Genomic DNA, 11739 nt, shown 5'->3' with positions numbered 1-11739 from the left:
CCCCCCCGCACACCCCGCTGTGTGGTGGGTGATGCCAGCGCATTGGGCCCCTTGGCTCTGGCCAACGAGGAGCTTCGCACCCTACTTGAACCTGCCCCACTCGAGTGTTTTGTCACTCGTGGCTGGGGGCTGGTGCCCCGGCTGCCACTAGATGGAGCGTCTGCTGCACCTACAGGGTGACAGTGGCCCTGTTCCCCTGCCTCGGGGACCGCAGCTTCCTCCCGGGGTGGACATCACCCAGGGTGCTGGGACAGACTGGGCTGAGCCCAGTGCCACTGTCAGGGGGTGATTGGCAGGTGTCAATCAAGAGGGGGTGCAGGCACTGCGGTGGCCTTCCTGGGAGAGCCTGTCCCTTCCCATTAACCCCAGCGTGGGAGTGCATCCCCACCACAGCATGGGATTTTGGGGGGTGTACGTCTGTGTCTCACCATGGCTGCCCCCGGTCACCCCACCTCACCTGGCTGGGCCGGCAGGATCCGCGCCGGGGTCTTGCCTTGGGGTGCAATTTATCAGTGAAACAGGAATTTGGGCAAAACCCCCCAATAAAGTTGCTGCTGGAGGCTCGCTCGCTCTCTCTGCCAGGGTCCTTCCTTGAGGCCAGGAGCTGCGCCAGCTCCAGCCCTACGCGCCTGGGCACGGAGCAGCTGCGCAGCATCCCCGAGCGCTGAAGGGTGTGAGAGGTGAGGAGGAGGAGGGTAAGGGAGGAAGGTGTGGCTGCAGCCTGGGCAAGGGGGTGTCTTGCTGGGAGGCTGGAGGGGAGAGCTTGACATTCAGGCTCAGAAGGGCAGGTTGGATCCTGCGGCCGTGGCACGGGGGGGAGAGCGGGGGTGCTTGAACCGGGCACAGAAATGGCTGTGCCGCGTGGATGCCAGCCCCGATGGGGTTTAGGTTGCCCCCTTTTTATCCAGCCGACAGTTCAGCCACCCCAGCCCTGGCAGCACCTTAACCTTGGCTTAAGCCATCCCGGTGCGGCGTGTCCTCGCACCACAGCACTGCTCTGTCCCGGGGCAGCCTCGTCCCTGGGCTGGCCAGACCCGTCCTTGGGCAGACCCAGCCTTGGCCAGACCCGTCCTTGGGCAGACCCAACCTTGGCCAGACCCGTCCTTGGGCAGACCCAGCCTTGGCCAGACCCGTCCTTGGGCAGACCCAGCCTTGGCCAGACCCAGCCTTGGGCAGACCCGTCCTTGGCAGCCGTCTGTGTCTGACCGTGGCTGGCGGCTGCTGTCCCCAGGTGAGTGACGGTTATAAGACCTGGAGAGCGGGTCTTATGAGGAGCACCTGAGGGGGCTGGGGGGGTTTAGCCTGGAGAAGAGGGGGCTGAGGGGAGCCCTTCTCGCTCTCTGCAGCCCCCTGAGAGGGGCTGGAGTGAGGGGGGGGCTGGTCTCTGCTCCCAAGTCACCAGTGACGGGACGAGAGGGAACGGCCTCAGGCTGCGTCAGGGGAGGTTTAGGTTGGGTGTGAGGGAAAATGCCTTCCCTGCCAGAGGGGTCAGGCCCTGGCACAGGCTGCCCCGAGAGGTGGGGGAGTCACTGTCCCTGGGGGGGTTCAGAAACCATGTAGACATGGTACTTGGGGACATGGTTTAGGGGGCCTGGGGGTGTTGGGTTGGCAGTTGGGCTCGACGACCCTAGAGGTCTTTTCCAACCTTAACGATTCTAGGATTACCCCACCGGGCTGGGCTCTGCCCCGTGCCCACGCCAGCCGGGAGGGGCACGGCTCTCGCAGACCAGCCGGAGAGCTGCCAAGCGCCACCCCCTCCCGCACCACCGCCTGCCCGCACTGAAACGCAGCGCCAAGAGGTGATGTCAGCCCTGCCGCCAGAAAGGTGGGTGCTGGGGGGGGGGGAGGGTGCTGCCGTCGGCTCCGCAAAGGGACGGGGGTTGAGCCAAGCGTCGCGTGGGACTCGCTGCCGTCAGACGTGCCACGCAGCCGGGCACCGGCATGGACGCACAGGACGAGCTCATTTAGGCTCATGGAGACGCTTTCAGGCTTGGCAGCTCAGTTTTGTTCCAAGTTTTCCAGCTTTTGTACAATTTCTGCTGGAATGAGGTAGTGGGAAGGGTGAAACGAGGCTCGGGTACGTGCACAAGGCTCACGGACACGGGACCTTGCCGCCACCGGGGCTGGGAGCCGCAGCTGGTGCAGGGGAGCTGACAGCCTGGCGAATTAAACGCCTTTGCTCTAATTAACCCCAAGAAGTGTCACTGAAGGCGTGAGAGACCCGTGAGGGGTCTTAGAAGGAGGTTATGGCCCCGGTGCACCCGGAGCTCAGCCCGGCCCGGGGCTCCGCTCCCAACCCCCACCCGCGGACCCCCTCCTAAAGCGTGAACAGACAGAAACCAAGAGCAGACACCAAGGTTCTTAAGTAATAATACTTTAATAAAATTAAGTTCTTAATGTAATTTAGCACATTTAATACATTAACCCTTTCCCTTCTTTGTTTTCTACAAGTTGTGCAACATCATTATTTTAATTTTTTATTTTATTTTAATTTTTTTCCTTCTCCCCTTATACTATATGCCTCAAAACTCAGACAACGAGCCTAACTCTACTTCTATGTTCTGTTATATCTCTCTCTCAGGCCTTTATTTTTGCGTAATGCCAGAGAGATGAAAATACCTGGATGGAACATGTGATCGGTTTCCAATAGTAACAATCCCGACTACAGGTTACCTATGACGTTAAAAGAAAAGAGAGAGAGAGAGAGAAAAAAAAAGCAAACACAACATAATAGGGAATGGATTTTAAATGGAAGGGCCACACAGTCAGGACGGCCAGGCTAACACCGAGCAACTCTGTGGCTGGCTGGCTCAGCGCGAGGTTGGTAGTACCGTGGAGTAGGACCGTGTGATGGCACCCGGATCCCTGGGAAAGAGGATACACGCAAACTTGTACAGCGTTTTTGAGCGAGGACGAGAGAAAGCTGATGCGGTACTGGTCAAGGAAAAGCCATGAAGGGCTGGCGGAGGGCTGCGCTCCCCTGGAAGCCACTGCTGCTGCGTGGGTATCGCCGAGATCGGCTGCCGATGGTCCCCGGTGCCTTGGGTTTCGTTTTAGCTCACGGCTTACACGGGAAATCCCACCGGAGCTGCTTTGCCGGAGTCCCGACGGCAGCAAGCTGGAGCCTGGATCTCTCCGATACTGGGGCAGAGCCGCAGGAGATCCCCTGCAGCCCCAGAGGCTCCCGACCGACCGTGCAGCCGGGTGCCTGGGGGCTGCTCCGGGCATCCCTGGGGATCTCCCTGGCTCGCCTGGGGCTGGGGTCAGAGTCTGCTCCACAGCACAGCAGCGCAAAGGGGCTCTGCAGCGGCCGTGGCTCGAACAGACCTGCTAGTCTGGGATTCGTCAGCGCTCGTGCCCGCTGCCTTTCATGTTTTCTTAACACTGCTTTTAACCCAGGAGCAAATCCTCAATTGCAAACCAGGATCTGGCCCCTGATTTATTTTTTTTTTTCCCTTTTTTCACTATTACCTTGACAGAATTCATATGGAAAAAGGGAAAAAAAAAAAAGTGCTGATTGTTTCACAGACGAGCAAAGCAGCCTGTGACCGTGTCTCTCCGTCCCAGCTCCTGGGAGCCGAGAGATTTCCGCGGCCACAAAGCGCTCCTCTGCCTCGCCACTCCGTTTCTCTGCAAGTTGTTTCAAAAGCATCATCGCGAGACCAGAAAGCACGTTCTGCTGTCAGCAGCCTGGTAAACCCGTGCCACCGTCGGAGGGTGACTTAATTTTTTTTTATCCCTGCACAGGCACCAGTGGAGCAACTCCAGATTTTACATTAGTGTCACTTTACTGGGGGTGACTTTCAATTTTCTCCATTAGCAGCCCTGAAGCAATGCTGGAGTGGATCCAGCGGTACCACCGCAGCCTGCCAGGGCTGAAGCGACTTCAGATTCCAGCAGAGTAACCCCATTGAAACGGGCGAGTTACACGGGAGTAAAGGCAGGAGCCGCCCGACCTCCACCGTCTCCAGCCGTCACAGCACGGGCAAAACCCAAAGTCAGCCCAGCAAAATGACGGCTGAATTTTCCACCGGGTCGACTGACAGCAGAATGTGACTTTTGAGTTTCTACAGTATGTGAAAACCCACAATATAAAACACAGAGATTGCTCCCTAACATCCTAGAAAGGTTTTTTTTGGAAGAACCAGCCCATCCTGGCTCTGCTCCTGCCGGTGCCGACCAAGGAAACCTTGCTGCAGGCTCGGCAGAGGCGGGATGGGACCCCACTATCAGTATACAAGTTACTATAAAGTGCATCCACTCTCCAGTCCAGGGCATCACTGTACAATGTCAACCACTGACTCTTCTTCAAGTATCAAAACCAAAAAAATGAGGTAAAACAAAAATGAAAGAGCAAACAGGCCGCCTCGCCGCCCCTGCAGGGAAGGACCAGGCGCTTGATTCCACCAAGCACGAACCCCTCCGAAAGCGCGGGAGACATCGTGCCCTGCTTTCCGAAACCTCCCCAGCGTGCCGGGGAGGCTCCCGTGGAGCGATCTCTGATTCACAGTGCTATACGCAGAAACCGAATGAGAACTGTCTTCGCTTTCCTGTCCTAACCTATTGCATGGCTTTGCTGAGTGAATGCTGGTAAGCAGCTGCCTCGTCTCACCCCAGAAGCAGGCGCGCCGGCTGCGGGCAAGGGAGCGAGGGGCAGCCGCTGCGTTTCTCGAAGGCTTTGGGATCCTTGTGGATGCTCCTGAACTGCAGGACATCCCTGGGTTCGCTACGGCTGAGCCACGACACGGAGGATAGGAGCAAAAGCTAAACCCAGAGGTAACCACCTTTCAAGAGTGTTTGCAACGCTCTGCTTCTCTAATAATACCAGAATCGACGCTAGGTCATTTATTTTCGAGTTATAGCGTGTAAACGGTGATTTTGGGGCAGCGAAAAGCAGTCACCAACGCTCCGAAGTGCTGGCCCGGCTCAGAAATGTTAAGGACCAGGGTTTATCCAGCTGGATAAGTTTACCCCACTGCCGGTGCCAGGGCTGCGCTCCCCCGTCCCGAACCGTCCAGAGCAGATCTGCCATCGGCAGAAAAGCTGCCGTCCGTGCGAACGGACCCGCCGTCCCGCCTTTGCACCCGAACGCTGGTCCGTCCGCTCGGGGAGCCGTTAACTCCCGCTCCCAGCACTGCAAGGATTCAGGCGTCCCGGCCGCAGAGCCCGCCGCGCGGCACCGGCCGAGGACAGCCCCCAACCTCCTGCCTCGCTTTCGCAGCGGAAAACCAGGCGCTCGCCGCCAACGTCGCCCTGCCGAGAGCAGGGCGGCGTGGGGCCGGCTGTCGGGAAGCAAAGCTGCGGGCTCAGGGGTGCCGTGCCTGCAGGAAGGACCTCCCGGGCCAGCAGAGCCTTTCGCGAACGTTTCACCCGCAGCTCCAGCACTCGAACCCGATGATCTGAGGCCGAGCGATGGCGGCTCCCTTACGGGAGCACCCGGCACAGAACAAATAAACCACCCGACAAACCAAACCTGGCATCCTGGAAGGTGCCAGTTGCTAAAACAAGCGAGCTCGTCCCAAGGCGCGCGTTGCCTCGCTGGTGCTTCCTCACCGGGTCGAGATAGAGCCAAAAAAAAGGGGGGGGGGGGGGGGGGGAGGAAGGGCAAAAACCAACCCTAATGTCCTACGTCGACTGCCCGGCTCCGAGGGCAGAAAGCCTAACTCGCGGCCCCGCAGCAGACGTGCCAGAGGAGCCCTGCGCCTTCGCACCAGCACCTCGCTGCCTTCGTGCTCTGTCCGTCACGTTACAGAGGGGAGTTCATCCAATTTTCCTTTCCTTCGCCTTCCCGCCCAGGATCGGGCCCACCCGCCCGTCCCGGGGACCTGCCGACACCTTCGGTGCTTGGAGAAGCTCGAAAAGCAAGAAGAGCGCGAGAAAAGTAACAGCGACTTTTAACATTTCTTCTGAAATTTCATGCTCCAAGCCCGAGGCTGGAGGGCAGAATAAGGCAAAAAGAATGGCCTAAAACTTCCTTATTTTGTTCAGTGACTAGCCAAATCTTTATATTTTTATTAAAAAAGCAACATAAAAACCCAAACGTATCTTTTTAAAAAAATACATATTATTAGATCCCTTTTTTTTTTTTTTTGTTTTCCCCTCTATAAAAATAACTTCAGGACTTTGATTGACAGAAGGTACCAGTCGGTGGTCTGTTATTTTGTTAGGCTTTTGTTCGTTTATTTGTTTGCTTCAGAAAAATAGTACCAAAAAAAGATGGAATTTCTGGGGAAGTTAAAAATGATAGCTGATCTCGTTTACAAGTTTATTTTACATTCTGCTCTGTCTGGGATCACTTGGATCTACTATAGATTAAACAATATGGATAGCATCTACTATTTGAACTAGTTAATTTTATTTTAATCTTTACTCTAGGATTATATGAAATAAATTTGAATGTTTATTATTATTAACTTTTTTTTTAATACCCATCAACTCAAACTTTTTTTTTTTTCTTCTCCTTTTTGGTTAAAAACAAACAAACAAACAAAAAAAAAATCATATTTTAAAATGCTTCTTTGAAAGGCAACAGAGCAGAAGCATCCCCCGCCTTCCTGCTGCTTTGGGAAGGGGAGCGGGACGAGGGCTGGCTTGGCGGTGCGGGAACGGGACCCTCCGCGCTCCCCAGCCCCCGGGGAGGTCGAGATTTGCTCAGCCCGTCTGCAAAGCAGCTCCTTGGCCCGAGATCCTGCAAAACCACTCCGGGACGCGGCTGAAGCTAAGCGCATGCTTAAGTGCTTGCCTGGATTTAAAGCACGTGCTTTGCAAGCTCAGAGCCTCATCGGCTAAAGAGGGGGCACCCCGCTCGCCCCAGGCTGCCCGAACGTTACGTTGCCTGGCCCGGGACGCGCCCAGGCTGGCTTGGGGGGAGCACAAAGGGTAACGTCGACCTATCTAGGACGGGTCAAGGCCGGCCAGGGGCTCTGCACAAGCTGTCCGTACCTGCTCGCGGCACCAGCTACAAGCCCGAAGCAGCTGCGGTCGGGCACCGGTCCCGCACGAGCCCTTAGGTCCAAAAGGATGGGTGTTCGCAAGATCAGGCCTCGCCTGAACGCTGGGACAAAACACTCCGGTCCTCGCCCCCCTCGCAGCTGCCGGAATGGAGCCGAAGCCTGCCGGGAGGCACCGGGCGGCGACCACCGCCCTTGCCTGCGGGGCAGCGCTGCGAGCGCGCTCCCGTCCCGGGGAGGTCCGAGCGGGCAGCGGCTGCTGCGCCCTCCCGTCACGGCTGCGGGAAGGCCCGTAAATCCTCTCGCCCCCGACAAGGAGCGGTTTTCTAACAGCCTGCGGCGGAGCCGATCAGTGGCAGGACTCTCCACCGGCTCCCTGGGACAGGACGGGGCTCACCGTAGCGATGGCAGGGGGACGAGCCGGAGGAGGGAGGGGTAGCGCAAGCTTGGCTTTCTGAGCGCGTCCAGCCTCCTCCCGAGCCCCTGCCCCCCGCAAAAATACACCCCCAGCGAGAGCAAACCTTGGCCACCCAGCGCCTGCCCCGGGCGGCAGGTGGGAGCCGGACCCCCGGGAGCCACCGGGGATGCGCCGACGGGCTTGGCCGCCGCGGGGCCGGGGCTGGCCGGGGGCTGGCGCTGGGCGATGCTGCCGAAAGCCCCCCACCCACCCCCCGACCCGAACCCCAGCCCGGAGGGTTCCCGCAGCCAGGGCCTGATCCCGCAAAGACGTTTCAGCGTGCTCAGACCTCGACCCCTCGCAAGGGGATTCGCTAGACAGAGCAACCACAGGACGGGGGCTTCGAAATGACCGCACGGGCTTTGATTCGTAGTGGTTTTTCTCTTCTCTGGGTTTTAATAACCTTTTTTCTTCCTTTTTTTTTTTTTTTGTGGTTTTTTTTTTTTTAAATACATCCAACTGTGTTAATTTCTTATTTCTGGAAAGGGCTATCTGCACCATAACTATCACCTTTTACATACACACACGCACACACAAAAAAAGGAAACATATATTAAAAACACTTTTTAAGCAATACTCTGGATACAAATGTATTTTTTAACCTACATATATTCTAAACCTTCTAAACTTTTAAGGATCACTTTATCATAAAATAAAATATCCTTTTTTCTTATAATAAATTACCTAATAAAAAGTATTTTTATTAGCCCAGTTCCTTGCTACATTTACATGTAATAAATGCATTTATTAAAATAGAATATTAAATTATAAAGAAATGTTCTAATTTTAAAATCTTAGTCTTTTTTTCCCTCCTCTCTCTCTCTTTAAAAAACACCAGTAAATGCATCAAAATAAACCCTTCAAATACCAAATAAACAGGTTGGAGCATTTTGATTTAAGAGGTTCACAATATTAACAGTCTGAGCCTTTGTACGTATGGAGATTATTTTCTTTTTTTAAGAAAGAAAGAAAAGAGAAAAAAATAATAGATATCCCTCCAGCTGAAAAATACTTTTGCAAATGGGAGCTAGGACAAGATATTTTTATAGTATCTCCTCATTAAATATAAATCCAATTTTGGTTCTTTTTTTTTCTTTTGTTATGTATTATAATACACACTATTCTCTATATAATTTATGTCGATGAGGATGACATCACAGCATGATATTCCTTTATCCTTCCGTTTCCCTTTGTTATGTTTTGTCACCCTCTCCCCCGCACCGTCCCTTCTCTAGGAGTCCCTGTCCCCGCCACGGCAGCTTGCAAACACCGGCTGGAGACGCAGCAGGATCTGGGGGCCGGCGGCAGAGCGGCGCAGGCATCGCCCCGAATCCCCCCTGCCAAGCACCCTGCCGCCGCCCGCCCGCTCCCACGCCGCATCTCCCCGCCGCGCCGGGGCCGCGGAGCCCCCGCTCCCACAGCCCTCGCCCCGGCCCGGCTCTGCCCGGGAGGTCACGTCCACAAGGAAAGTTTGCAGGATGCGCCCCAAATTCAGCGAAACACCAGAGCCCTCCCCGTCCCCGCTCCTTGGTTTCAGCAAGCGCTGAAGTCGGCTGCAGTTTGGCAAAGCACATGCGTCAATCCCAGCGGCACGCTGAACTGGGACCAGGTCGGTCCCATTCGCTAGGTCCTCTCCATCCCCGCACGGGTCTGATCCTGCCCGGACCTGGAAGCCTCCTGCTAACAGCTCAGCACCTTCCGACGCAGCTATACACCAAACCCCCCGGGTTTTGGGGGTACCTGCCCTCCGGCCCACCGCTCGCGGCCTCGCTCGCAGCCCTGCGGCGGGTTGAGTGCGCAGGGGGACGCTGCCACCGGCACCCACCCAAGCACGGCAAGTCACGGTCAGGTCCTCGGTCGGGTCCCCAGCCCGGCTCCACCACCCCCACCGGCGGATGGAAACACTCGGGAACAACCCGCTCCCCTGCCCGGCCGGCGGCGCCCCTTTGCATCGGGCCCCCCGCTTGCTCCCATCCTGCGAGCATGGAAGCTTTGCTTTATGGTTCCCAGCAGCCGGCCCGATTTTGGGGCGCCGCTGCCAAGCGTAAAGTCAAGCCTTCGTGTGATTTGCAGGATGGGGGGGGGGGGTGTCTTAAAGACCAGGCTCCCTGCAAGGGTTTTGCTGCTCCTAAACCAGAGGGAGGGAGCACCGGGTGGCTCGGCGCGACCCGGCCTCGCGCGCTGGGCCCCAGCACCCCGTGCCTCCCTCCCCGCCGGGGTGCCCCGTATCAACTGAACACCCGGAATGGGCTCTCGGAGTCCTGGGAGGGATGCTGAGGGCAGGTGAAGCTAGCGAGGTTTCGCCTAGCTGGAGCTGGAGCCCCCTGCTGCTGCTATCCCAAGGCTGGTCACCAAAGGCACCCCTGCGGGGCGGGAGGGATGGAGGAGCAGCGCCGGGCGCAGGGGACCCGGCTCCGAGCTCGCTGCACGAAGGGCAGGGTGCGGGGAGGAGGGGTCTGTCTTTAGTTAACGTTATTGCTGGTGAATTAGACCAACAAGCCATTTTTAGTCACCTATCAAGGAAGATACAAGTCAGAGCAAATAGTTAAGGTCATGGGCATTTTTCTTGTTTTTTGTTTTTATTTTTTTTTTTTTTAAGATTTTTATATATATACATATATTTAAAAAGAGAGAAAAAAAAAAAAAGTTACGCAAATTTGTTGTTTAAGCCCCGCAACCGGGCTCCCCATGGATGCTAACAGGCAGGGCCCAGGACTGCCCCTCTCCGGGTGCCCTCGGCGGGCCGGGGAGCGGCGGCGGGGCCGCAGCTCTCCCGCGCTGCCCGAGCCCCCCACGCAGCCCCCTCTCAGGGCAGAGGTAGCTCTCGGTGCGTTTACAGCGCCTGTTTTTCTTTCTTCCAAAGTTGCTACATCAAAATATGGAGTTGGCGAGGGTACGGGGGAAAGCAGGGGAAAAGGAGAAATCAAAATAAAACAGGGGCCGAAATACTTCTATTCATTTTAAACTAGAACTGCTACATCAAGCTTTCTTTTAATATATATGTATATGTATATATATATGTATATATATATATATAAAGGTTATTGGAACTGAAGATTTTATTAAAGGCCAACTTGGAGACTTGAGTAGGAACCCCATCTGCAGAGGGGCAGACGTGCCGCACGCTGCCTGGACAGACGGACAGCCCCCCTCCGGTTCCGATCAGCAAGCATGGACGTTTGTTTGGGTCATTATTCCTTTTTTTTTTTTTTTTTCCTTTTTTTTTTTTAAAAAGAAAGGTTTTTTTTTTTTCTTCTCTAACATTTTTCAGCATGCAGGAGGCTTTTACATCGTTTTCGCTTGTTAAGGTAAGGGAGGAGATAAAAGGAGCAGAGAAGAGCCCCCCTTACCTTCCCCCCTCCCCACTCCCTAGGGTCAGTGCTAGAATAGGTCCCCCCCACCCCAGGTCCCCGACAGGGGCGTCTCCTTCCCCCCTCCCCACTCCCACCCACCTCTTCACAACCTGGCATCAAATAAAGACATTGATCAAAAACTTGCTCACATTACCACGAACAGACTTCACTCAGCCAAGAACAACTAGTCAACTCAACTAACATATCGGCCCCGGGGGACTCGGCCAGGGAAGCATTCGCCGATGCAGTTTCCAGCTAAATCCCCTCCGTTACCGACACGAACGTTTCCGAACGCCCCTTCGAAGGGTGGTTGGGTCGTGTGCGTGTCCCCCCCCCCACCGCCGCCCACCCCTCCCCGCCCCCGCGACCCAGCTCTTGCCCCAACCACTCTCTCTCTCTCGACATCAGCGGGAGAATTTTGCACGATGAACGGTTAAAATACAACCCTGGGGTGGGGGGGGGACGGGACATGATGGAGGAGGAGGTGCGCGCGGGGAGGGAAGAGGTTACCGCCCGCGGAACAGAAATGCTCCCCCTCTCCCTTCCCTTTCTTTTGCTGGGACCAAACCAAAGCCAGATTTTGAACGAGAACTGGGCCGGTTTTAGAAAGGATGTGGCCAGAGCTGGCCGGGGCTCTGAAGCCTTGGCCGAGGCCCTGCTTCCACGGCGGGACGGCTTTCACGCCCGCGACCTGGGACGGCGGCGGGCCGCGGAGGCTCTGGGAGTTCGGCCGGAGCAGGGCTGGCCAGCATCCCCCAGCCCTCCATCGCCCCCACGGCTCCCCCCCCCAGCCCGCCCCCCCCACGGCACCCACGCCGGCGGGTCCAAATCGCGGCGCCTTCCCCCGGGGAAGCGCTCGCATCCCGACCCGGCCCCGGTGCAAACGGCTGCGCGCACCGTAGGGCCGGAAGAACCGAGCGGCCGGAGATTTCTTAAAGCTTTGGGGAGGAGGCGAGTACAAATTCGACCTGACAGTGTC

The sequence above is a fragment of the Phalacrocorax carbo genome, chromosome 28, assembly GCF_963921805.1.
Source record: "Phalacrocorax carbo chromosome 28, bPhaCar2.1, whole genome shotgun sequence".
In the NCBI taxonomy this organism is placed as follows: Eukaryota; Metazoa; Chordata; class Aves; order Suliformes; family Phalacrocoracidae; genus Phalacrocorax; species Phalacrocorax carbo.
The sequence above is the reverse complement of the archived record's forward strand: the minus strand, read 5'-3'. Positions refer to the sequence as shown.